Here is a 24,547-nt window from a genome sequence, read left to right as displayed (position 1 = left end):
GATCGTCCTTGAAAATGGACCAATCATAATAAAGTATGTTTGATATACTTAGATTAACTTATTTTTATGGGTTTACTTACGAAAACTACAGCGATTATGATCATTCAGGTTGTAAGAGTTCTAATTTCGTCATACATACATATATACATATTATCACACCTCTATCCCATAGGGGTAGGCAGACTATGGATTGCCACTTTGCACGATTCTGGCATACTTCTCGCGCTTCCTCCACCTTCATTAATCTTTTCATGCATTCCAGCCGGTTCCGGGTACTTTTGACCTGGCCTTTACTGAGAATGTCAGATATCTGACATTCGAAGGTTCGGTGCGGTCGACTCCTACCGGCTCTTCTATCCACATTCGTCTTATAAACCATCTTTTTCATCAACTTTCCATTATTTATACGTGCAATAAGGTCCCTTATACATTTTTCTAATATTAACGCTGTTTATTTCGGCCCAATTAAACAAACAAAAAGGTAAGCATTCAAACGCTGGACAAGACAATGGAGCGCGACTCGGCAACCGGTCGCTACGATCGTATCTGTCGCTGCTCGCTGCTCGCTGCTCGCAGGTCGCGGTCGCCGGTGAAAGTCGCCATTGTTCCGCCGGCCACGATCCGCTTAATTGGTCACCACTTGTGATCTGTCGTGGAAATTCGTTTAGGTAATTGGTTGATAAACTTGCAGATTGAGCGGCAGATTTTAATATACGTTTTGCTGGCTGTTCCGCGTGCTTGACCGTTATGGATTTTTCGAATGTTAAAAGAATATATGAGGCTCATTTGCAGTCCTGGGCATGTATACATATAGGTATAATATCAGCCCTGTATTGTATACTATCCCAGTGCTGGGCACGGGCCTTTTCTACTACTGAGAAGGATTAAACCTTAATCCACCCCGCTGATCAAGTGCGGGCAGACTTCACATATTCTTAAAATTCATATAGAGAACCTTTCAGGTATACAGCTTTTTTTAAAAATGTTTTCCTTCACCTTTAAAGCAAGCGATAATTCACATAAAATATACACATAACTTTAGAAGTCAGAGGTGCGTGCCCCTGGGGTTTGAACCATCAGACATTCGTCTCGTCAGTCCATTCCACTCCCAACAAGGCTTTCACCTCGTCATGTAAAACATCAGCAAACACAAACCGCTCAAGCAATCAACACTTTCTGAACAAAGCGTACCGCCTGCGAGCAAACCGCCGCACTCCGTTAACTGGCCCGCAGTTAAACGCATAACCGATATAGTAACAATCGCGGCGTGGCGTTAAAATAGACAAGGCCGCACCGGCGCGGTCGTGGGCGCGTCTGTGTTTTGTAAATTTAGAAGAATTCGTTCAGGAAGAGTGTTGTGCGCCGACCGGTCGCGCCGCGCAACCGTGAGACGTTTTATATGGACCGGTAATTTCGGACATGTAGTTTGCGGTGAAATATTTCGAATCTGCTGTGAGTTATCCAATCTTACAAATTAAAAAAGACACTTTGGGACTTATGAAGTAGAGAGAGTGAGAGAGATTTGGGAAAATTGGGAGAGTATAATGTAGATTCAACTTCTAACTCGTGCTTACCTGCTAATTATTAATTTAGACCGATTACCTAATGCGAGCCAGAAGGGATACTCAGTCCTGGTTAAGATGTATTAAAAAAAAAAAACATAAGATTTGTATAAATTGAAGACTTCCTGATTCCCGATCCAGTCACGAGCCACCTAAATATTTCAAATACGTCTTCATACATTGCATTACAATCATCTATTTGAAGATAAATATGACTATTTTTATTTACTTACACATTTAATCTGCGTGAGTTTTTTCGGTATTTAACATCTTGTGCCCTCTGAAGGTTATCATAGTAATTTCCATTGATACCGCGGGTGCGGAGTACAATGGAGTGATTTACGAAGACCTCCGCTGACCTCTGACGATAGCGTTATGTCATCTACAAAAAGGACGACTGTGTTGACGACAAATTTGTTTTTAGTATGTTTACGTGCGTTTACTATTCGTACAAATAGTAGTTTTAAAATAAATTGCACCATGGACTAGTTAACAGTAATTTGCTGAAAGGATCCTTTGAAGAATACAGAAGGTAGCGAAATTTCCAAATAGCACCGTCCCACTCAATAACCGATGAGAAGCTTGATTGTTATTGGGAATTAAAACAGTCTCAGAAGTTTTTTTTGTATCGTACCCCGCAGTCAACACCGGAGGGTTCCTGCGAATGGGATACTGGAATCTCAAGGTTTAGCGACTGCAGGGGTCTGAAGGAAACTTGGGAAGGGATATCTGGGGAAGGTGAGTGTCGGGGAAGGAAACGGAACCCTCTTAGGATGGGTGGAGGGAAAAGAACAGAAAGTGTTCGCAAGCCCTCATAGACCACAATGTCTATTAATAACCACAAGGCATACAGGCAAATGTCCTCCCCTGCATGGGCGTGCATTCGGTTTGTAGTCGGAGCGCAAAAGAATTGTCTCTGTCTTTGGAAAGTGACGATTTAGTATCGGAAGAGACATCAGCCAATATTTGCTAAAAAAATCTCGGCCGTTGTCAGTTATAAAGCAAAGTTTAAAAATAGCCACAGAAACAACCGTTAAATACCGAATAAGACACGCGCCAACAGAAAAAGTGCAACAAAAAGTCGCTTGACAATGCGTCTCCCCTCCTCGCTCACGGTGGTGTGGGCGACAATCGTTCCGCTCCACATGGCGCGGTGATGGTTCGCGGTCGTGACGTCACCGCACCTCGCCGCGCCCACCACCAGAGCGTGAACCATTGTCGGCTGGCCTTGGGGTCTTTTTGCCACTGATGAGCCAATTCCGCCATTGGATACTTGGGAGCGGTGTTTTGAAGGGAATAAGGTCGCAGAGTTGCCCGATATGGCGATAGGCTCGCCCACTATCACATCATGGGACGGAACACATTTGGCCAAAAGTGGATGCTCAGGTTGCGCCTCTGCATACCACTTCGGGGATAAATACGAAATGCGTGTCTTCTAGTCGCAGAAGTCGCTGGTTGATTCTATCACTACGGTTTGGTGATCTTTCGGGGAGGATATCACATGGCTGTCTATTGATGATGTTGCAAGTCTTGATTTATGGAAGGGAAATAAGAACAGCTGGACAATGGGGTTCTGTGTTTATCTTACTTGTCAATTATCACTGTATTAGAAATCTGTCTTTGTGACATGTTTTGATCATGTCGCGTTCTAGACGGAGACTTCGACATAAAGTGGCCCTGGCCAGTATATGACATTTTTGAATAACAATATTTGACCAGGCGCTGCCGCCAAGATACCTTCCTACAATCGTTAACGCTAACGTTATGTTGAACAGCGATAGAACTGTCGATTGGTGTGCATTCCCATGCATGTTTTCTGGTTTCTTTTAGCATCAACTATTGTAGAGAGGCATGGTGGCTACGGCCTCAGGTCGGACAGTAAAGGGCTATAAAATATCTTTATAAGTCAAACATTCGGGTTAAGTTTTGGCTCAATTCCAAAATTTGTGAATACTCCGTCTAGACTTGCGGAGATATATTCCCATAAAACAAACGATGAATGAATGTGTAAACACGTTGATATGATAAAAATGTTGGAATTGGGTTCGGTTTCTTATCCAAGAAATTCTTGACATAAATAGTTGTTTTTTATAACATGTCGGCAGGAACTTTAATTTTAATGCATTCGTAAGTTATGTCTGTTGTTGACAATAGTAAATTGATGAATATTTTTAGATTTAAAGATCATTTCTCACAGATTATTTAGATCGATCGGTTCACATGCGTTCGCTTGATGCTTATAAACTTCAAGCCGCAATAAACAAATGTTAGTTGCTAAGAAACTGTCGGCGCCATTTTTGATGACAGTAACACATTTTGGCGACATGGCGATTTGAAAGGTTTAAAGCGTAATAATATTTGATCAATTTATAAAATACACGCTGATGTGTTGACCTTGTTAGGAACAACTGGCGACCGCGAAGCAATCGCGACTGTTATCAGCGACGTTAATTCGTTGCGACGTGTCATGACGTCGCGCCGAAGATGTAATTTCATACTCTCATTACTCATTACTATCCTGCGCAATTTGTTGTGTATAGATTGTGCATCTCTGAATCACACCTAGACGAATTTCGGCCACGGCGGCCAATATCAACCGAGATCAGCCAGGTACGCAGGAGATATTATAGTGCACAAGTGTATGTGCAATTTACTGGCCGTCTCTGTTCCCTAATTCTCATAGTCCGGTGAGACGGCAATTCGACATTGCAGGAGAAAAATCAGGCGCAGGACTAACGGCTTTACGACCTTAAATACGCATAGTTTATAATGAGCTGATTAAAACCTACGTGTGGAGCTTTAAAAGAAAAAAATGTCTCTTTTTGGACCCTAGGAGTCATTCTCGATCTTCCCTTTCCCCTCCCAGCCTCTCTGTAACAGCCAAAGTCAAGAGATCTCCAATAACCCATTAGTAGATTCCGACAAAACTATAATGGTCCAACAAAAATAACAACTCTTTGGGATGAGGCCTGAGAATCAATTCCAAAAATAGAATTATAAATAAACAAGTTTATGTACACATTAAAAAGAACTGCACATCCGGGTGACGCCATCGCGGGTAAAATCGCGGCGATGTACCTTCGCGAGCAACAAAACGTTTTGTTTTTTCCTTTACGTGACATTGAAGACCGAAAGATGGCGCGTGGGACGACAACTATAGCGGGAGAACACGCTTAGGAATCTTCCTTACTGGTATTGTATATGCGAATTAGTACGATGTTTTTTTAAAGTGAATTTACAAAATCATTGGATATTATTTATATAACTATGTGTTCGTGGTCTCGCCCGCTTAAATAGTCTTCCGCGATTAATGGTTCCACTGTGTATTATTTCGAAATATAGTCATTTTAGCAGTTAGTCTTGCTGTGTGCCAATTTTTTTATTTATTCAGCGGTTTCCGATTGTTTTTCTTAACATCCAAAGATCGTAAAAAATTGTAATATATCTATTACTAGATTTTGCTTGCTGCTCTGCCCGCATGATAAAACTCTTCGAGGATAAAAGTCCCGCTTTATATTTTCCCGAAATAAAAAGTAGCCTATAGCACTCGAAAGTAATGTTGCTATTACTAAAAAAAACTAAATAGTTTAGTATTTCCTGAGATTAACGCGTTCAAATAAACAATCTGAAGATTTTTATATTAGTACAGATAATATGACTCTAATATAGTAGTAACGTTTAGAAATATGTATAAGTACATATAAAGTGAGATTTGTGTATATAACGTGGTCCTTTCTTGTTACAGGGTTGTGCATGACTCCAGGCGGTGTGCACTGAAGGCGTTCATCACGAGATATTGAGTAAGTTTAAACATGAGAAAATTTGTTATCGTTATTGGGAGATGAAATTGTTTAATACATAATACATGGTATTGATAGATGTCTCGATGTGCCTAAATTGCGTATGCGCAGGTATCGCCGCTTTTTACAGTTCTACCACCGAGTATCTGAGTGTAAACGCTGTTGAATTTCGGAGATTTAATAAACCCTCGGTCGGGTATATTGTCATTCTTATAGTTTTTGTTTTGTTTTGTTTTCTATTGGAGTTGACGATTGTAGAAAGATGTATTGGCAACAACCTCTGTTTCGGATAGGATAAATGCTTACCATTATGCGGTCGGCCAGATTGTCTTATCAGACATTAGCTATTTTTTTATTGATAGTCATTTGAAATTCCTCTACTGTATTACACATGTATAGTTGATCAAATGAGTGGGGTTTACTCATCTGCGTAGGGCAGCCGGCAGCGTCTGGGTGCATAAAGCAGCAGACCAAGCTCTGGCGTAACCTGGGGAGTAGGCTATATTCAGCAGTGGACGGCAAGTGGCTGATGATGATTATAAGTCTGTGCCTTTGCCATAAAAAAAGATAAAGAAATTATAGATTCAGTAAATCAAATTCGCAAATAGTTACGTTGACGGACGGCCTGAAACAGCCGCAACCAAGTGTACGCATTTACGATGTGCTCACCGTGTTATGGTGCGTAAATCTAACATCGTAACGGCCGCTTCGGGATTAATTAACTTGAGAAGTCTCAATACAAACAGCTTTACATAATGGCGATAAAGTATTAACTTTGGCGGATTTCGGACAAGCTGTTCAGATTGTTTCAATGCGAATAGTGAGACGAATAGAACTTGCTTGATGGTGGATAGGACTATCTATAAACTATAGTTATACCAGAACTTTGGATTATAAAGTACGAGGAACACACGTTGTCGAAAAAGTCTCAAATGAAATCTTGTTAGACTTTTCCGACCTCAAACCTACCGCTACGTCGCATGTAAGATCAACAATGGCACGCATTTTATGACACCGAGCTATGAAACTCGGCGAGTCTCAGGGAACACTAATCTGTCTTTATTAGATAGGAGTTGGAAATATTAATTGTCCAATACCCTCTATAGTAAAGCGGAAGACAAAATAATGAACTGAGGATTATATCCTCAAGTATAGGGACGTTTTCAAATGGAATAGCCAATTGTTAAGCACCACGGATACGAAAGGGTCCTATCATATGATGTTGGATTTGATTCAGAAGCACAGAAAAATTTTGTTTGTACTCTTAGTGCAAACACGCCACCACACCACGTATTCCTCGGTATTTAACTAATAGTCAAAGCATTAACAAAACGTGGTGCCGAGGCAAGTCTCCCGTCACCCCGCACCGTAATAGACGTAGTCCCCCCGTTCCTAGGAATAATGGAAGCAATAAAAACCGGCGACGGTTATTGATCGCGAGTCGCGACCGCGCGGCGTCCGCACACAGCGCCCCGCGCGACCCGCAATCATAAAAACTTGTCGTTCACTTTTAGTACAACTCGATTTAGTTCGGTACGTGTCTTTTGTCTGTCTGTGTTTGATTTGTAGAAAGGGATGTAGGTTTATAAGTACTCAATGTTTTTAGGAACGTGTGAATTTTTTGTATCGTTTTGGGATACGTGTAGCTAATTGGCTAGTTGAATACTTATTTTAGTACGTCTATAATAAAGCTTATCACACAATAATAAACAAGTTACGTTAGCTTTAAAATTTAGTGGAAGGTGTAGCTGTCGAATAACATAGATGGTAAACTGTGACGTCATCGTGTAATACCGGCCGTAACCGGTGTGCGCGTGAGAAAAAGATAGCGTGATAACACCACTCTTGATTATAAAAATATTTCAAATATTGATAACTGTTTTACTTTTCAACCAATTATGGTGCTGATTTCACAGAAGAATTTGTTTTTCGTATTATTGTTTGTAACATACAAAACCATGTACAATCATAGGAAACTAACCCCATTATCTAAGCGTATGTAATAAACTTAAGAGAAGGATATCAATTATATATAATTTTGATTACTTTATCGAGGACCAACGGTTTCGCTTAACATTCTGAAGCTCGGGTGGAGTGGAAGCGTTATAGCGAAAATAGGGAAGGTTCACCTGGTACGGGGATATCTACAGGCAGATTGCTTTTAATTCTAGAACGGACTTAGCCAACACAGCTGTCTAAACTAATAATCTATCTATATCTATACTTATAATAAATCTGTAGAGAGGTCAATTCTGTACATGAAATATATTTCCAAAATAATAATAATAACTATCAGGGGGTGATTAGGGATCGATACTGATGCCAAAAATGCAATTGGTAAAATTTTTGTCTGTCTGTCTGTCTGTATAACCGTTATAGAAACAAAAACTACTCGACGGATTTTAACGAAACTTGGTACAATTATTTGTCATACTCCTGTGCTGGTTATAGTATACTTTTCATCACGCTACAATTAATAGGAGCAGAGCAGTGAAGGGAAATGTTGGGAAAACGGGAGAAGTTACTCCATTTTTAAGCTTCCGTCGCGTGTGCAACCTTAATGCTTAAAGCTACACAGAAATCATGTATGACGGAAATGTTCTCCTTAAAATTATGTAAAAATATCCCACGACAGCATATGTCTATCTTTTATGGTTGACTCACAATAACACTTGTAACTCCCGATAGCTTAGCAGTTCGAAGCTTTCTCATTATATTTGTCTACTCTTACGTTTATAACACTCTCAGTCATCCCTAATTAAAAAAGTAATCATAGAAATCGATATAGAAACACCAAAGTTATACATGAGATACGCTAATAATAAGCCATCATACGTGAATACTGAATCATGCTATAAAGATTATTTCTGTATATATATAAGGTCGCGAACGCACAGGCAGGCGGCTTGCTTGGCACCTAGAGGCTAGCTAATCACTTAGCGAGTAGCTTCGTAAAACGAACATTCTCGAACGTTCGCGATCGGCTCCATTTTTGAAGTCCGAAATCCACGCGGGCGAAGCTGCGGGCGGAAGCTAGTAAATAATATAAACGCAATCCAAATATAATAATGTCATGTTGTTGAACTAGACTATTTGGCCAGCCGCCAGTGTATCTCGGAATATAATGCCATTTACGGAACTTGGCTTATCAACAGCTGTTGTTTGACAACCGGAACATGCTGCTTCACTGATTCTAATTCTATTTATACTCATGAGTAATGTAGCTGTCTATTAGTGAAGTTTTTCATAAAAGGTTTAGTAGCTCCTCGGTTTGCTGGTGGTAGGATATGTTTTATATCCGCCCGCATAGCGGCCACTGTACACGAGGTGTTAAAATACGGCATAGTGGGCCACGGAAGTGTGTCGCGTTCCGGGATTAGCCTGTGTAAGTATATACGGTTCCAATAGGCCGGCATAATTGTTTCGACTGCCGAGGGGTAATTAATATATAATTAATTCGATTGAAATCGACATCGATTTGATTTTCATTCATTTAAAATATATTATAATGTGAAGATTTCAATTGAATTTAACTTTGTCAGTAGCTACCTACCCTCCATAAATAAATCGATAAACTAAAAGCTGGCTTACTATTGCAAAGTTCTATGGATATTTTTATTTATATAGAAAAAAATCTTAAATTTTTCTCCTTTTATTTATCTATACGATATTTTTACTGAAAAGATATAGATAGATGAGATATATATAATTCATTTTGTGCCTAAAATATTTAACATACAACCTTGTAATAGTGAGCCTTAATGAAAACCGGCATCATTGTTATGAGATTGAAGGACTATCGTCCGAGAAGCATTGTCTATACCAACTCGCGGTCTGTGACGGCTCGGGTACGAACTGTGCGTCTTCCCACGCGCCATGCCACCCCGTCTACTTAACCATTATACACCGTATGAATAATAATACACTGCCTTTCATAAATTCAACCCCCTACAAAAGGACTGCTTAGAAAACAAATAACAATAAAAGCTCAGTTGTCAGGAGGGTGGCCGTCCCGATTCATTATTTAGGTGTAGAACGTCTCGACGGAACGGCGCCGTCTACTCCCCTAAGATAAGGGATGAAGTTATGCGCTCGTCGAATAAAATCTTACGAGGGATACTTTTGTCTTGCTATCGGTTTGAGCTAAACAACTTGTAAGTTAAGGTAAATAATTGATTTGCAAAATCAAAACGTCAGGAAAGAAATATGTTATAAAAAGTCGTGAGAATATCCGGAATTTAGTTTTATTTCAATGTCTAAATTTATTTTTTGAGACCGCACCTGATGGTCAGTGGAGTGAGGTCCAATAGCATTTCGACTGACGAGAGATGATTACCTCTCGACAATCGACATAATTATGCCGGCCTGTTGGAACTGGATATACATAGGTTGATCCCGTAATGCGACACAGTTTCGCGGACTACTATGGCGGGTTTTACTTAAAAACGTAAGAAATCATTATGGGTTGCAAACATTTTAGGAGGTGATATTGAGTGAGGATTACCTCTTCCAATTGCTCGGTTGTAGAAAAATAAGCTATATTTAGTAAACAGTGGAGTACAGTACAAAGAAAGTACTATTTTTCTCTTCATAGTATTGAATTATCTTCTTTTTGAACTATTTATTTGATTTCCATAACACCAATCCCAAAACAAACACATTTATTTTTCCAATCGTAGTACCGATGTCCTAGGAATACGTAATAGTTTATTCGCAACGCGCACGGATGTGCTTTGCATGCCCCAGGTTGATAAATAGAAATATTTACGCACAGTACACACGCATGAGGTAATAGTAAACCTCATCGCACATTGCGATACGTCGCATCGCTGCGTGATTTAAAAAAAAGGAAATGAATACCTCCTAGCCGAGTTTTGGTCACGGCGTCCAATCTCAACTAGTGTAGCCAGGTACGCAGAATATATTATAAGGCACAAGTGTGTACGCAATACATTAGTGCAGTTTCTGTTTATTCTCATAGTCCGGTGAAACGGCAATCCGACTTGACCAGAAAAAGATTATTTGCACTACCGATAGCTTTATATGTTTTCCGAGGCACGGGGTACTATATGGCCACCTTCTACACTCCAAGCTGCGACTGAGTAATTTTAAATATAGAAAACCCAGTCACAATTATATCAGGCCCGACTCAGCATTCGAACCTAGGTTTGTACTGAACGCCGTTGTTGTATTCGTGCCGCTTAAAACCACGCCACCGATACAGTCATAAAAAAACAAAATATGATCATAAAAACTCGACAAGCTCTCATTGATGTTACTATTTCTCAACCCATAAAATATATTTGAATTTAATCTAGAAAAGAGCTCAGAGCATTCTTGGCACACGAAGAATAATCAGCGCTCTATACAAAATATTATTTTGAATTCGTTATTATTTACAATGTATAAGATTGTATCCAAGAAAGAAAGTCAGCATGTCATCGTTGTATCTCATTGCTATACAAAGCGTGTAGATGTGTGCCGACCTGACCCGCGCCGCAGTATTCGCGACACCGCGTGTGCCGTGGCGCTTCCGCCGCGGCCCCAATTGCCCGCGTCCTGCGGAACGCACCTTCCGTCGCCACGCTGGTTCACTATCTCCACTCACTGGCTCACGAGGCGCGCTGATGTGAGGATATCCCGCCCACACAACCGCGTCAGTGATGGACTACGAGTGGAATAGTGTGAGCCTGATTCTTTGCAATGATTTCTTCCGTAGTTTTGATGTGAATGAACTCCTCAGTCTTCTGTTGGTTCAGACTTCAGAGGCTTTATCGTGCTTGCATTGTACTGAGTATGTCATGGATTATACTGTTATATTATTATTGATGGATTATGAAAGAAATAACTTAGGATTGTAAAACGATTAGTGGATTTATTAAGAACAGTAAAGACTAGACAACGACAAAACTGAAGTATACAATTTCTTAATTTAAAGCGGCATACTGCCAGTACTAGCTCACATTGGTTGTTATTGTTTGGTTTATACTCTTTACTACTATACAGTTTCAACAATTATTTTAATTATAGACTCATACTAAGTCCAGGTGGATTCTCAACAACGGCTTTGGAATTGAATCTCGAGAGTTCCCGTGTTATCAGTGTGTTGACGGACATGCTTCATATAAATTTCACGACTCACCGCTGTGCATGATAATGGCGGCTACAAATAAACATTTCCTCTGCACAGTCGTGTTCGTTTTTTAAAATATTAATAAAAAAACAAAGTTATGAAGTTAATGTTCGGTGAAATGAAATGCGTTCTTATAATTGAATCCTTGTGACCTAATTTGTGGGCGGGTGCGGCCCTCCTCTCCGTTTGCTGTGCCTCGCACAGGAAATGGGCATATTACGAGAGTAGTGCTCTGTGTTGCCGGCGTTAATGGGTTTCTCAGGGATTTGCTTTCAAAGAATTGAAGGGAATTTTTTAAAACAGAAAATATTTTTAAATTGTTTTTGTTTTTAGAATTTAGATTCCATTTTCAAAATATGTAAGGATTGTTGCTCATACGGTCGTATTAGTATTGGTTTCACGTTCTCGTTCTAGATTTTGTATGCATTTATTTGCAGTCATAAATGATATAGATTTCATGGGACTTTTATGGCTGCCATTTTTCTATAATATTGAGCGCTTTTAGCCTAATCTGAAGAAGTAATTGGACAGACCCTTACATATACCAACCATAAAGATCCACAACGTCATTTGACGATCGTTAGTTTTATTGAACCGAACTGAAGTTAACATCAGGAAAAATCATGTAGTTTAAAATGTAAATAATAATTTTAGCCCTGTATGATATACTGTCCCACTGCTGGGCATGAGCCTCCTCCCCTATTGAATGATTAGGCCTTAGTCCACCACGCTCGCCTAGTGCGGATTGATAGAATTTCTATAGAGAACTTTTCAGGTATGCAGGTTTCCTTACGATGTTTTCCTTTATCATTTATAATAATAATAATAACAGCCCCGTATTATATACTTGCCCACTGCTGAGCACGGGCCTCCTCTACTACTGAGAGGGATTAGGCCTTAGTCCACCACGCTGGCCTAGTGCGGATTGGTAGACTTCACACACCTTCGAAATTCCTATAGAGAACTTCTCAGGTGTGCAGGTTTCCTTATATACTATACTATATACTATATCGCCGCTTTATTTATCCTTTAAGCAAGCGATAATTTACAAAGAATACACACATAACTTTAGAAAGTCAGAGGTGTGTGCCTTTAGGTTTTGAACCTGCGAACATTCGTCTCGGCCGTTTTTCCATGTAGTTTGGCTGCTAGCATTCCCTGTAATCTAAACAAGTTAAAAACACTAGTTTCACCTTTATCAAAAATAACGTTTATTACACTTACGTGCCGTTAAATGCCATTTTTTTTTACCGATAACCCGAATGTGGCAACACTCGAATGTTGATGCAATACACAAGTGATTATATTTAGTTCTGACATTGAGTCTAATGTAAATATAAATGTGCACGATTACGTCATGCACGTTGCAACACTGTTTGTCGTGAATTAGTACTGGACTAGGCGATTGGGCCCCTTTTAAGCAAGAGTCAGGCTGGTTTTTTGTTTTGTGTATCGTATCCCACAGTCTACATCGAGAGAAGCTACGAATGGGATACTGAAATCTCCCTGCTTAGCGACTGTAAGGGCCTGGAGAAATGTTGGGAGGGGATATCTGGGGAGAATTGTAGGGGAAGGAAAGGAATCATTTTAGGATAGGTAGAAGGGAGGAGGGGAAATGCTTGCGGGGACTTCAATGTGAATTGGCAACCATGAGGTATATGTATACTTTACTGTGTGCCTAGGGCCTCGACAAATTTCCCTCCATGCATGGGCGTGTATTCGGTTAGGAGACCAAGCGCAAAAGAATTGCCTCTGGGTGGGAGTCCTGCTTTTTCGATACCATTAGTTTGTATATCTATGGGCAGTGGGACACTCTCAAGACCCTTCCCCGAGCAGATAGCCTTGAGCATTCGTTTCATACATTTTCGGCGCACGGGTTACGGCGGGAATATGCAGATTTTTCTTTAAAGTTTTAAACTTGCAAAATATTCCTTGTTGAATTGCCTATTCAATAGTGTTGTTTGTAAATTGAAACTTATGTGTACTCTAGGACATGCGCGGAATCAAGCATTTTAAGGGCATTTTTATATGGAAATTAAAGATACAATATCAATATTATAAAAAGTTTGTAACAACCAAAGTTTAGAAAATAGCTTCTAAAAATACGGTTAGCGCGCCGTTTTGCTGGTGGGAGTTTAAGGTCTAGAGGTAGATTTTTCAGTTATTGTACTGTGTGAAAGTAATGTCAGATGTACCTGAATATAAAGTGTGATGGAGTGCCTTGCAAATGTAGGTAATTTAAAGGACTAGATGGTGTTTCTACTGTTACTGGATGATCGTATCGAAATGTTATCCTCGAATCGTCATTAAAAAAAACATGTGCGCCTATACACTTGAATACAAACAAAAATACGCAATAGTAAAACGGAATAGTGTTACGGGTGGTACGGTTTGCATAACTTGCAAATAAACTCTAAATATACCCATCGTTTTGTATTGCGGACGGTACGAACGCGACGGTAATGCGTCGCGTCCACTGAATAACGAATGAGGATTGATAGATGTAAACAGTGGGTGGAAATGCATCATCAGCCGTTTTGTAGTAAACTAGGCGTTGCTCTTGGCTTTGTTTTGCCGGAATAAAGGTGCCACTGCGCAAGTTTTGGGGTAAAAAGACGATGTACGAATTAATTTCCTACGCGGCAAATTTTAGTAAAATCTGTTTATCAGATAGCCGCCACCGTATGCAAGGTATTAAAACTGGCCATAATGGCTGACATAAGTTTCGCGTTCAAAGATCAGCTTGTGTATTCGGTTACAACAGACTGGCATAATTGTGTCGACTGCCGAGGGGTAATCTTCTGTCAGTCGACATTCTGTAATTCTTTGTCCTGCCACTATAAAAAAAAATTGCTATGTAACTTTATTCAGCATTACAAAATTATAATTAAAAGGACGAATTGCGGTGCCTTGCAGTATTCTTATTCAAATTTGAAGCGATGTTTCCACTGTTATGGGCTGTGGTGAGTCGTGGCGCTTGTCATTAGGCGAGCGACTTTCCGTCTGGTCGTTGCGTCATCTAAATTAAATATGGCGAAGTTGGCCGTCGTGTTGCATTCATCCAGCTGCGGAGGGATTTCTTTATTACTTTGATAAATAATAGCTTAGTTTTAATTACTTTACCCATTCTTAGTATTGAATATTTATTTACCCCCTTATTCATAGACGTTATTTATCAAAGCACGGAGCATTGCTGTTATAACAAGTCTGTTTCTCCGCTTCATTTATCTGACGGCGTGCTATTTTTTCAGCTTTGTTTATCTGACAGCCAATTAAATTCGACTTGTATCTCAATATTAGCCAATCACAACGGCCCTATGTCTACGGACTGCGATGGCTGCCGTGCCGTCAGCACTGAGAAACAGACTTGTTATCACAGCAATGCTCCGTCCCTAGATAAAAAATGTCTATGAATAAGGGGGTAAGTATGCAGGGTCGTTTTGATATTGCGTTAATGAATGAAATATTATTCGTCTTTACATCTGCTAACATTGTGCTAAAAATTCCAGTTTTACATTTCTTGTTTTTGATCATTTGTAGTTCAATACGAATTTGGTGTCTGCGAGAGTGTATTTCAGAAAGTGTGATGGCGCGCGACATATTCTCTTAAAGTAGTAGTAGTGGCATTAGGGAGTGCACAATTTAAATTAATTTTTAATGATATTTATTTTGTTTCAAACTTACACTTTTTTATTTTACATCTACGGTTCGGTTAATTTATTGTAATGCGTTATGTTCAAGAAAATAAGTGGGTGTGTTCGTTTAGTTATGCAATGCCAAACGATCATGTATTATACTATGTAACTTTGGAGCTGCTGTAAAGGAACCAATTCCTGTCATTTATCGGTTCCTCCAAACCTTTCTGGATCCATGGAGCTGTTAGATCTCAAACTTTACTGAGTAACCGAATGAACTAATGTGAGGATACTGAAGCTACTTTGATTAAAATAAAAAGAAATATCACCGACTACAGAAAAACTTTCACAAGTAATTCACCAACCGACCGACCAGTACGACTGTCAACGACCAATTGCCCCGATCTGTCAACGCTCAGTATTTTTATAGCAAAAAGTTTCACAAATACCCTCGCAAAACTATTTTTATGCTAACACAAAAAGAACACAGATTGGTCTAGAAAACTGATATCTGGACCATAGATCGCATCCCTTATGTTGAACAACGAAATACTGGGCTGTCTAAAGCAGGAGAAAGCTCCATTTTCTTTCTACGTAGCGATATCGCAGCTTTTTTGTGTGTATCAGCCTCTTTATCGTGGGCTGAAGTCCAAATATTAAATAGTTTTTTTGTCTAAGATACAATAACACTATAATGGGGCTATGGTTAAACAATTAGACTGCGTTGTGTAGTGATCGAGCCCGTAAATACGTTAAAAATTGATGTATCAATTCCAAACTATCCAAAATGATATTGATTTCTTATGTTTACGCGAATGTTAGACGTTAAAATTAAACTATATTTCGGATTTTATCGCGAATTTCAAATTTTAATTTCCCCCCAAGGCAATATTAAGGGAGAAAGTTAAAATATGAAAACCGCGATAAAATCCGAAAAATAATTTATACAAGATCATATTATGTATAATATAATCATTTTATTCTAACAATACAATAATAATATCCACTGCTTGGCACTTGCCTCCTCTACTACTGAGCAGGGTTAGGCCTTAGTCCACTACGTTGACCAAGTGCGGATTGGTAGACTTCTAAATTCTTTCTTATACCTTCTAAATTCTTATATAGAATGCATAGGTATCTAGATTTCTTCACGATATTTTCCTTCATCGTTAAAGCAAAAAACAATAAATAAACAATGCAATGGAATAAAATATTCTTGTAGTTTAGAAATTAAGACCTGTGTTTGTAATTTTGTAAGATTCACACGATGTTTGCATCACTTTGGGAAAATGTTTTCATTATGTTCCCCGAACAAAGGTTTTTGTTGTTACGTAATTGCGGATTCTTAACTAACAAATGCCCGCAGTTGCGTTCACACGTACCGTTATATAGTATTTTATTGATATATAATATCATCAGAGTGACTGTCTTGGTGGCGTAGTTGTAATTGTACGCGGTCAAAATAATTACGACTGTGGTTTTTGGATCTTAAAAATTACTCAGTCGCAGCTCGAAGTCACGATGTTGGCGGTGTGATATCCCCGTGCCTCGGAAAGCACGTAAAGCCGTTGGTCTTGCTGATCTCTCTCCGGTCATGTCCGATTGTCTCACCGGACTATGAGAGTTAAGGAACAGAGTGCTTGTGTATTGAGCACACACTTGCGCACTATAATACCTCCTGCGTGGTCGATCTCCGTTGAGTTTGGCTACCGTAGCCGAAATTCTGTTCGGAAGAAATCAATCAATAACCTCAAATAATTGTACGATGAAAGGTGGACCGAGCTTCTGGATTATTTGTCTACAGAGTTAACCATTAAAGTTGTAAATATTTTATGTCTACAGGAAAATGGGCCAGACCGACCAGACTAGTACAAAACGTACGTTAAGTCGCAGCTTTGTTGAGTCGTTTATAAATAATAATATCAGCCCTGTATTATATACTGTCCCACAGTTGGGCACGGGCCTCCTCTACTACTGACTGGGATTAGGCCTTTGTCCACCACGCTGGCCTAGTGCGGATTAGTAGACTTTACACACCCTCGAAATTCCTATAGAGAATTTCTCAGGTATGCTGGTTTCCTCACGATGTTTTCCTTCACCCTATAGAGCAAGCGATAATTCACAAAGAATACACACATATTTTTTTTAGAAAAATCAGAGGTGTGTGCCCTTTGGATTTGAACCCGCGGACATTCGTCTCGGTAGTCCACAACCAACTAGGCTATCGCCGCTTATATATAATATATTGTTGAGTCGTTTGTCGGTCCAAAATATCTCCCTTTAGTGTCCGTTCCTTATTTGGATGTCTCTGTCATACGTGGCAGTTGATGATTACTTACTGCAATGACATAACCCACGATTTGTCAGGCTTTCGATCTCTTCACGATTTCTCGCGCATTGTGCTCCGTCTATGGGAGATTATCACTTAACGTCCACACATGGCTCATTTGTTAGCTTATAATGAATCATTTTGATTGTGTTTACGCGAATTTTAGATTGAAATAAAAATATTTCACGGATGAAGGCTGCAAAGTTGTCCCGTGAGCATGAAGGCTGCAAAGTCTTCGTAACTTCGTAAGAAAATTTAAAAAGACCGCTCCAAAATCTGATAGGTTTATTAAAATGAATCATTTTGTTTAAAAATAGAATTTCCGATTTGCAAGCTCCGTATTTCGGACTCTTTATACTCGTCACGAATCCATTATTTATTTATAGTGTCCATATTACTTCGGTTTCGACTACCACTGCATAATGATAGAATACTCGTAAACCTATATCCGATTAGACATAACAGCACGGGATTAGCGATCTTATGGCTCGGTATTTAAGAGTTGAATGTAGTATAACTTGTGTTGAACGGTAAATATTTTCAGTAGTTTATAGGCACGCTAAATTGTGCGCTATTGATAACTTTTGATCTTTGGTGTTTCACGTCATTGTCTGTGGGATTGTGTAGTGTTCACAAAATATTTGTATAATGTATAATAAATGGTTAGTTTCGGAGGAGGGCATGTTCAAAATAGACCTAATGTTTCCTAAAATCATTTTGATGTTTAACGTAATAAGTTTACTTTGGTGTAGTGGTAAGTTTACATGGGCGATAATGCCATGGGTTTTAAATTTAGATGTGAGATGAAAATGTTCGATATAAAATAGGCAAATGTTTTTACAACGTACATCTTACAGTATGCGTGAAATGCAGTACTTTCTGGGCTTTTTAGATAGCATTTATTACTATGCCCAAATGTCTCTATGACCAGCAATCAGTTGTAACACAAGGACACCATGTTTTGTCGGAGTGTGTGCGGAGTGGGCCTCATATTTTGGTATAGGGACCTGCGTCGGTGGCGTAGTTGTATCACGGTACGATTGCTGAGGTCTTGGGTTCGATTCCCGAGTCGGACAGTGATATTGGGTTTTTCTATTCAGTATCAGTCCGGAGTCTGGAATTTGTACACTGTAAGGCGATAGGCTTGCTCCCTGTCATTATGAGCTGGGATACGCACGGCGTAAAGTGGGTGCACCGGTCGCGTCTTCGCATACCCTTTGGGAATTAACGGCGTGAGTGTGTGCGTACAGGGGAATTTTATTATACATTATCGGCTCTTGTGTCTGAGGGGGCTAGAGCTTTGTATAAATAAATCGAAGTATGAAGGAAAATGTGTAGGCATCGATCAAAGTGGTCATGTGGAACATTTACGTTATATACGACAAAGCTCCTTGTAAAAGAATTTAAAACTAAAAGGCAAACGATGAATATTTCCGAAAATCAACCCAACACAACATATAGGTACTAATATGCATAAATGCAGTCTACAAATCGTTCTAGATTCTATATAAAGAGTAGCCGGGAATCTGGTTATATGGACCCTTCATCACTGCTAGCTAACTTTTAAAATAATTTCTACAGAAAAGAAAACTCATAAAACCACTATAAAGCATGCATTATGTAAATGCTCTCCGTGAGGCACGTACGTGTTTCAATACGCGACTCGACGATTGCCCAACGGTGGCTCTAAAAGGAAATGGGTCGGTGTCATCACGGCTATGAATACGCGAGCGATGCGGGGACGAGACCAGAGCGGCGTTGAATACCTATGAGATGTTGTGGTGTTTTTATCGTTGGCACAGTAGCCTCTAAGCACCTGATGGTAAGTGAAGAGAGACCCATAAAGATGTCGACTGTCAAGAGATAAACATCCTCGGACGGTCGGCACAGTTATACCGGCCTGCTTAATTGCTTCTTCACGCTTCGATTGAAGGACTCCCAAGTTGTAGGAAAATGGGGACACATATGCTGACACGTTAAGACTGGTGGTTGAGTGAGGTAGTTGATAAATGGTCGTTTTTTTGGGTATTTGTCTAGACTACATCGTTGCTTCGGTGGCGTAGTTTTATTGCGTGTGTACGACAATGGTCTGAGGTCCCGGATTCGAATCCTGGATCGGCGGTGCTTAAGGTTTTTGAGATGGAACGCACATGTAAATAGATGCGATTTAATGCAGATTAAGACCTGGTATGATGTGAAAGATTTGTCACAATCAGATACCTTATCTTTCTGAAGGTTGAAGGTCAAGTGGTGGTCTTTTACCGTTTCCTATGAATGAAACTTCCGAAGACTACTCCATTCCAAATGTTTTAACAATTTGTGTTTAAAGCCGGCAATACAATCATGATTCTTTTGGGTTAGTAATGGGCGTAGTCAATACATGCTGTAAATTAAAAAAATATAGCCCAATATTAGTCCTTGAATCCAACAATAGTTTTTGCATTATCCATATGTATCCTTTAGCGACTAAGTACTACCGAGTCGACGCAGCAGCACACCGCTGTGACCCAAATCCGAGTTATCCTCTCCCACTCCCGCCCCACTACGTTCCACACCCTCCACCCCTGAGTAATTAGGACGCGGGTAAATATTGATACCGCTTGGGCCAATGCCCACTGCCGGTGACCGCTTTGTACCTACCATTAGTGCAATCCGCTATTGGTGATAATGAAACGTATGAATGTTTGATGATGTTGACGTACGGGTAGTAAAAAAGTAATCTCTTAGTTGGTTGATTGTATTGACTATTGACTAAGTGGTATTATTTGAGACACAAAGAAAGGCTACTATATCTAAGTACTAGGAGCATGTAATCGAAAATTTCAGATCTAATTTCATGATTCCTGTGAGGTTTGTTGTGCACTCGTATGGGACAGTTTTCAACAATAAAAAAAAGGAATTATATTTTTTTCTCTATCATGTAATGTAGTTTATACCATAAACTGATTTTGAAAAGAACAACACCAGAGTGTCTTGGCCGTGCTTCTCTGGTGAGAACTGATTTCCAAATTGGTGGTAAAGTTAATATTGTCGGAATCCAAATAATGTTTATGATTTTACAGGTTCAAAAATAATAATTTCATAAGAAAAACGTTCTGAATTCAATTTGTAGGTTCTACATCAAAGTAGTAGTAGAAGGGTTATTTAAAAAAAAATGAGTTGCTCGGAATTGGAATTTGATATTTTAACTGCAAGAGGGTAAGTTGCGCACTCGCTCACCGTTTTAGGAATTCAATATTCACTTTATATATTTTAATTATTTTTTAATGTGAAAACGGTTTTTTTGGAACTGCTGTATATTAGCTTATATGTTGTCCGCTGTTGTCTATATTAGACAACAGCGGGCCGGTATAATCCTGACGACCGCTGAGTGCTGTCATGTTTTTGTTTCTTCAACTTTATATTAATACCACGCTGTACCATCAGGTAATGTGTAATCACGAAATTCGTCGGGACAAAGTACCTGCTATCATAATGAACGGTGTTTCAATTGTCTATCAAGAGGATGTATGCTCAGATGGTAAAAGGCAATTTGTACAGTCACTGGGCTGGAATGCCGCCGGTTTGATTCCCGGATGTGTTGATATGCTATTTTAAATCTATGATTCCTGTGTGCCTCGGAAAGTACTAAGTCAAGCTAGAGAATGGTTAAGCCAAAACAGAATAATATCCCGTTTGAGATATCAATAAAAATTGGTTCCGATGCACCTCAATTGCTGACGAGAATCATGTCTTTGTCCGCCATGGTGCTTTTAATGTGGGTTGGTAGACCTTACACATCCATGAAATTTCGATGGGGAATTGTAAATGATTTATTATGAAAAGCTTTGTAATGAGAATTTTGACTCTGGCAGTTTCAATTAGGTTACGTAATTCGATATTGAAAACGTTGGTTTTGTATGATAGTATTTTTATGCACTAACACAGATATGCCTTTTATCTCCGAAGGGTGTAGACAGAGGCGCAACTGACGCACCAAATATCCGCCGTATGTCCGTCCCATAATTTAAAAGAAATGAAAAAATCTCCAAGCTGATGCCGACTACAAAAATCCAATATCACTTTCCCCGAGCCGGTATAAAACCCGACACCACAGCACTGCAGTCGTCCCGTAATACAGCTACGCCCACGAGGCAGTGTGTATGTTTTATGCTGCAGAAAATAATGTCTAGAGTCTAGCTTTGCCACTCGTCAAAACCTCGCCTGCAAGTACCTCATTACCATAATAAACTCCATTAAAACGCTGTGGAAAACACACCGATGTATTTTAGGGTTCCGCAGTCGAAGGGTGCTATATAATAATAAACTAATAATATAAGCCCTGTATTATATACTTGCCCACTGCTGAGCACGGGCCTCCTCTACTACTGAGAGGGATTAGGCCTTAGTCCACCACGCTGGCCTAGTGCGGATTGGTAGACTTCACACACCCTCGAAATTCCTATAGAGAACTTCTCAGGTATGCAGGTTTCCTCACGATGTTTTCCTTCACCGTTAAAGCAAGCGATAATTCACAAAGAATACACACATAATTTTTAGAAAAATCAGAGGTGTGTGCCCTTGGGATTTGAACCTGCGGACATTCGTCTCGGCAGTCCGTTCCACAACCAACTAGGCTATCGCCGCTTTTTTGCTAACGACCTCTTAATGGTTCCCTTTCTAACTTTAAAGGGTTCTGACATTTGAACTGTAATAAGTGGCCTGGGTTCATTTGTATGCGAAACATGTTATTGTTATTTGTAAAAATATTTATTTTTTTATTTACCGTCATCTCAGTCTAATGTCATCAGTGCAACAAATTTTTTAATGCTGCAAAATAGATTTGGACAAATTGCTACGACTGTCTACCTGACACAACCTCACCTCACTTCTGAAACTTACCGTAGTGGATCGAATTATCTATACATATTGTAAAACAAAGTCCCGTTTTCTGTCTGTCTGTATGTTATGGATTTACTCAATATCTACTGAACAGATTTTTATGACATTTGGTATGGAGATACTTTAAGACCGTAGGAAGGTTATAGGCTACTTTCTATTCCGGGAAAATATATAGCGGGACTTTTATCCCGGAAAATTTCTTCACGCCGGCAAAGCTCGAGTGAAGCTAGTTCTGAATATAAAACAATACTCTCAGTACGGAACCCTCGTCGCGCAAATCCGTCTCGCACTCGACCGGTTTTTAATACGCATCGGGGAGTCCCGTTCGTTAGTACGAGTGTGGGACACAAAGGCGCCGGGAGCTGGCAACCATTTGGTTTGTTCGCGCGGTAATGAAGTGGTCTGGCTGGTGACTGTGTTGTTGCGGATGGTGGTGTTTGTACCATGGTAATGTGTATACGGTGATGAGATTATGTTATTCATGAGTTGTTATTTCATTCAGAGTGCATGTGAGTGTGCTGTCTTTGTACTTATCCTAGGATGCAAAATGGCGGACTCGTTGAAGGCGTGGAGTATGCGATGATGTAATGATATAATAGGCTTTGATGTTTTAGGTGTCAGGGTTCACTTTCCCCCGTAAGACTACAACTGGTATATTGCAATATTACCATGCCAAAGAGACCAATACTTCGCAGTTTCAAGACTTATTGGCGCATAGGGTTGCAAGGATAACGATTTCAGACGTTAGCAGGATAATCCCCCACCCCCACCTACCGAACCGCGACGGGGCGAGTGTTAACGTTATTAGCGAGCGATTGCCGACGGCTGCGTGCGTTTCGTATTGATTTACCCGTCACTGCGCCTACGGGCTAATGGCGCCCGACGTGGTGTCGCCGGCCGGTACTTCTCTGATCAAGTGTTGAGGGACTTTTGGTTTATTGTTTTGATATCAGTATTTTTAGTAATAAATTAGCTGAAGATACGTGTTTCTTTCTGCGTTTCTTTAGAGAATATATGCAAAAGTACTCATTTCAAGAATCACGTCATCTTCGCGTTTATTGGTTGTTTAAGTCTTGTTTGGAGCATGTCATCAGCTCATTTAAAAACATCCTGTGCGTAGGTTGTAATACTTGGTATTTTAACGCATTTTAAAAGTATATTTGTAGGTTTGTGAGACAAGTATATGCCTCCTGTATTCCCAAAGTACTAGGAAGTGATGAAATAGCACGATGTGGGACCTTAGCAGTTAGCTAAAAGAGATATCTCATTACACATTTGCTTAACATCGTCTTTTTGTGGCGACGAGGGTAGTTGTAAACTACTGCATTGCACTAAAACAGCTTTTAGTAATTAAATGTACTGTCGGAATAAAATTGCTATTGATATTTATGGCACCCATAGGATTATGGTGTATGCTACTTAAAGTATCCTATCTCAGGGCATATTTAGCTTTATCTAAACGAGACCTCAGATCCAACTTCGAGAAACAAACTTAATCTGATCAATACCTTACGTTTATAACATTTAATTTAATTTGGAGAACAAGACACTTTGTCAGCTATAACACAGTTCAATACAGTGCCGATATCATTATTTGTTTAGACTATAGTCTCGTTTGTAAATATTTTCTCAACCCAAATATCCAATTGCATTACAATGAACCATTTAAACACACACTTTGCATACAAAACACCGCGGTGGGTCACAAAACGGCTTCCGTATCTACGTGTAAACAACCCCCGAAATGTTGCGATCACGCCCCGCGTGTGGTACAAAACTTCCGGGAATCGGGCGCGGAGGGTGCGCGATACCGGGAACTCATTACGTAGGTGGGCTTTCAAATGTAGTTTGTTGTAATTGACTTTTTTAGGTGTCTGGTGAATGAGTATGTTGGTTATTGATCGGAGATTAAAGAATAAGTATTTTGTATGTATTTTGATCGCGTTAGTGTGTGAACACCCCGATGAGACTGCAATGTTCTCGAAGTGTTGCATTTTGAACAATGAGCATGGAACACTTCACGAGTATTGATAGTTCTACAGGGCCCTTATTCTGTATGATAGTGTAAATGCGTAACGCGGCCGTGTCAAGTTATCTTCGAAAATGTGTGTGGAATGGTATTCTGTAAGCCAAATTTTTATAGTACTAAACATGATGGGTTGTGTTACATGCTTGTTACACACTGTCAAAATAACGTGCGGGATAGA

General features: G+C 39.7%; 1 protein-coding gene across 4 annotated transcripts in view; it reads left to right on the top strand.

Annotated features, from left to right (window-relative positions):
- The window catches only part of LOC115447148 (protein hu-li tai shao), a 116,766-nt gene that overhangs the window by 21,826 nt on the left and 70,393 nt on the right, over positions 1-24,547 (top strand). For all 4 annotated transcript variants that reach the window (XR_005113083.1, XM_030174108.2, XM_030174107.2 and 1 more), the window contains exon 2: positions 5,308-5,362. The gene's annotated coding sequence lies outside the window, so the exon portion shown is untranslated. The remainder of the gene's footprint in view (positions 1-5,307; positions 5,363-24,547) is intronic.

This window comes from Manduca sexta, chromosome 26, assembly GCF_014839805.1.
Source record: "Manduca sexta isolate Smith_Timp_Sample1 chromosome 26, JHU_Msex_v1.0, whole genome shotgun sequence".
Classification (NCBI taxonomy): Eukaryota; Metazoa; Arthropoda; class Insecta; order Lepidoptera; family Sphingidae; genus Manduca; species Manduca sexta.
Note: the sequence above shows the minus strand (reverse complement) of the source record. Positions and strands in the feature narration are given on the sequence as shown.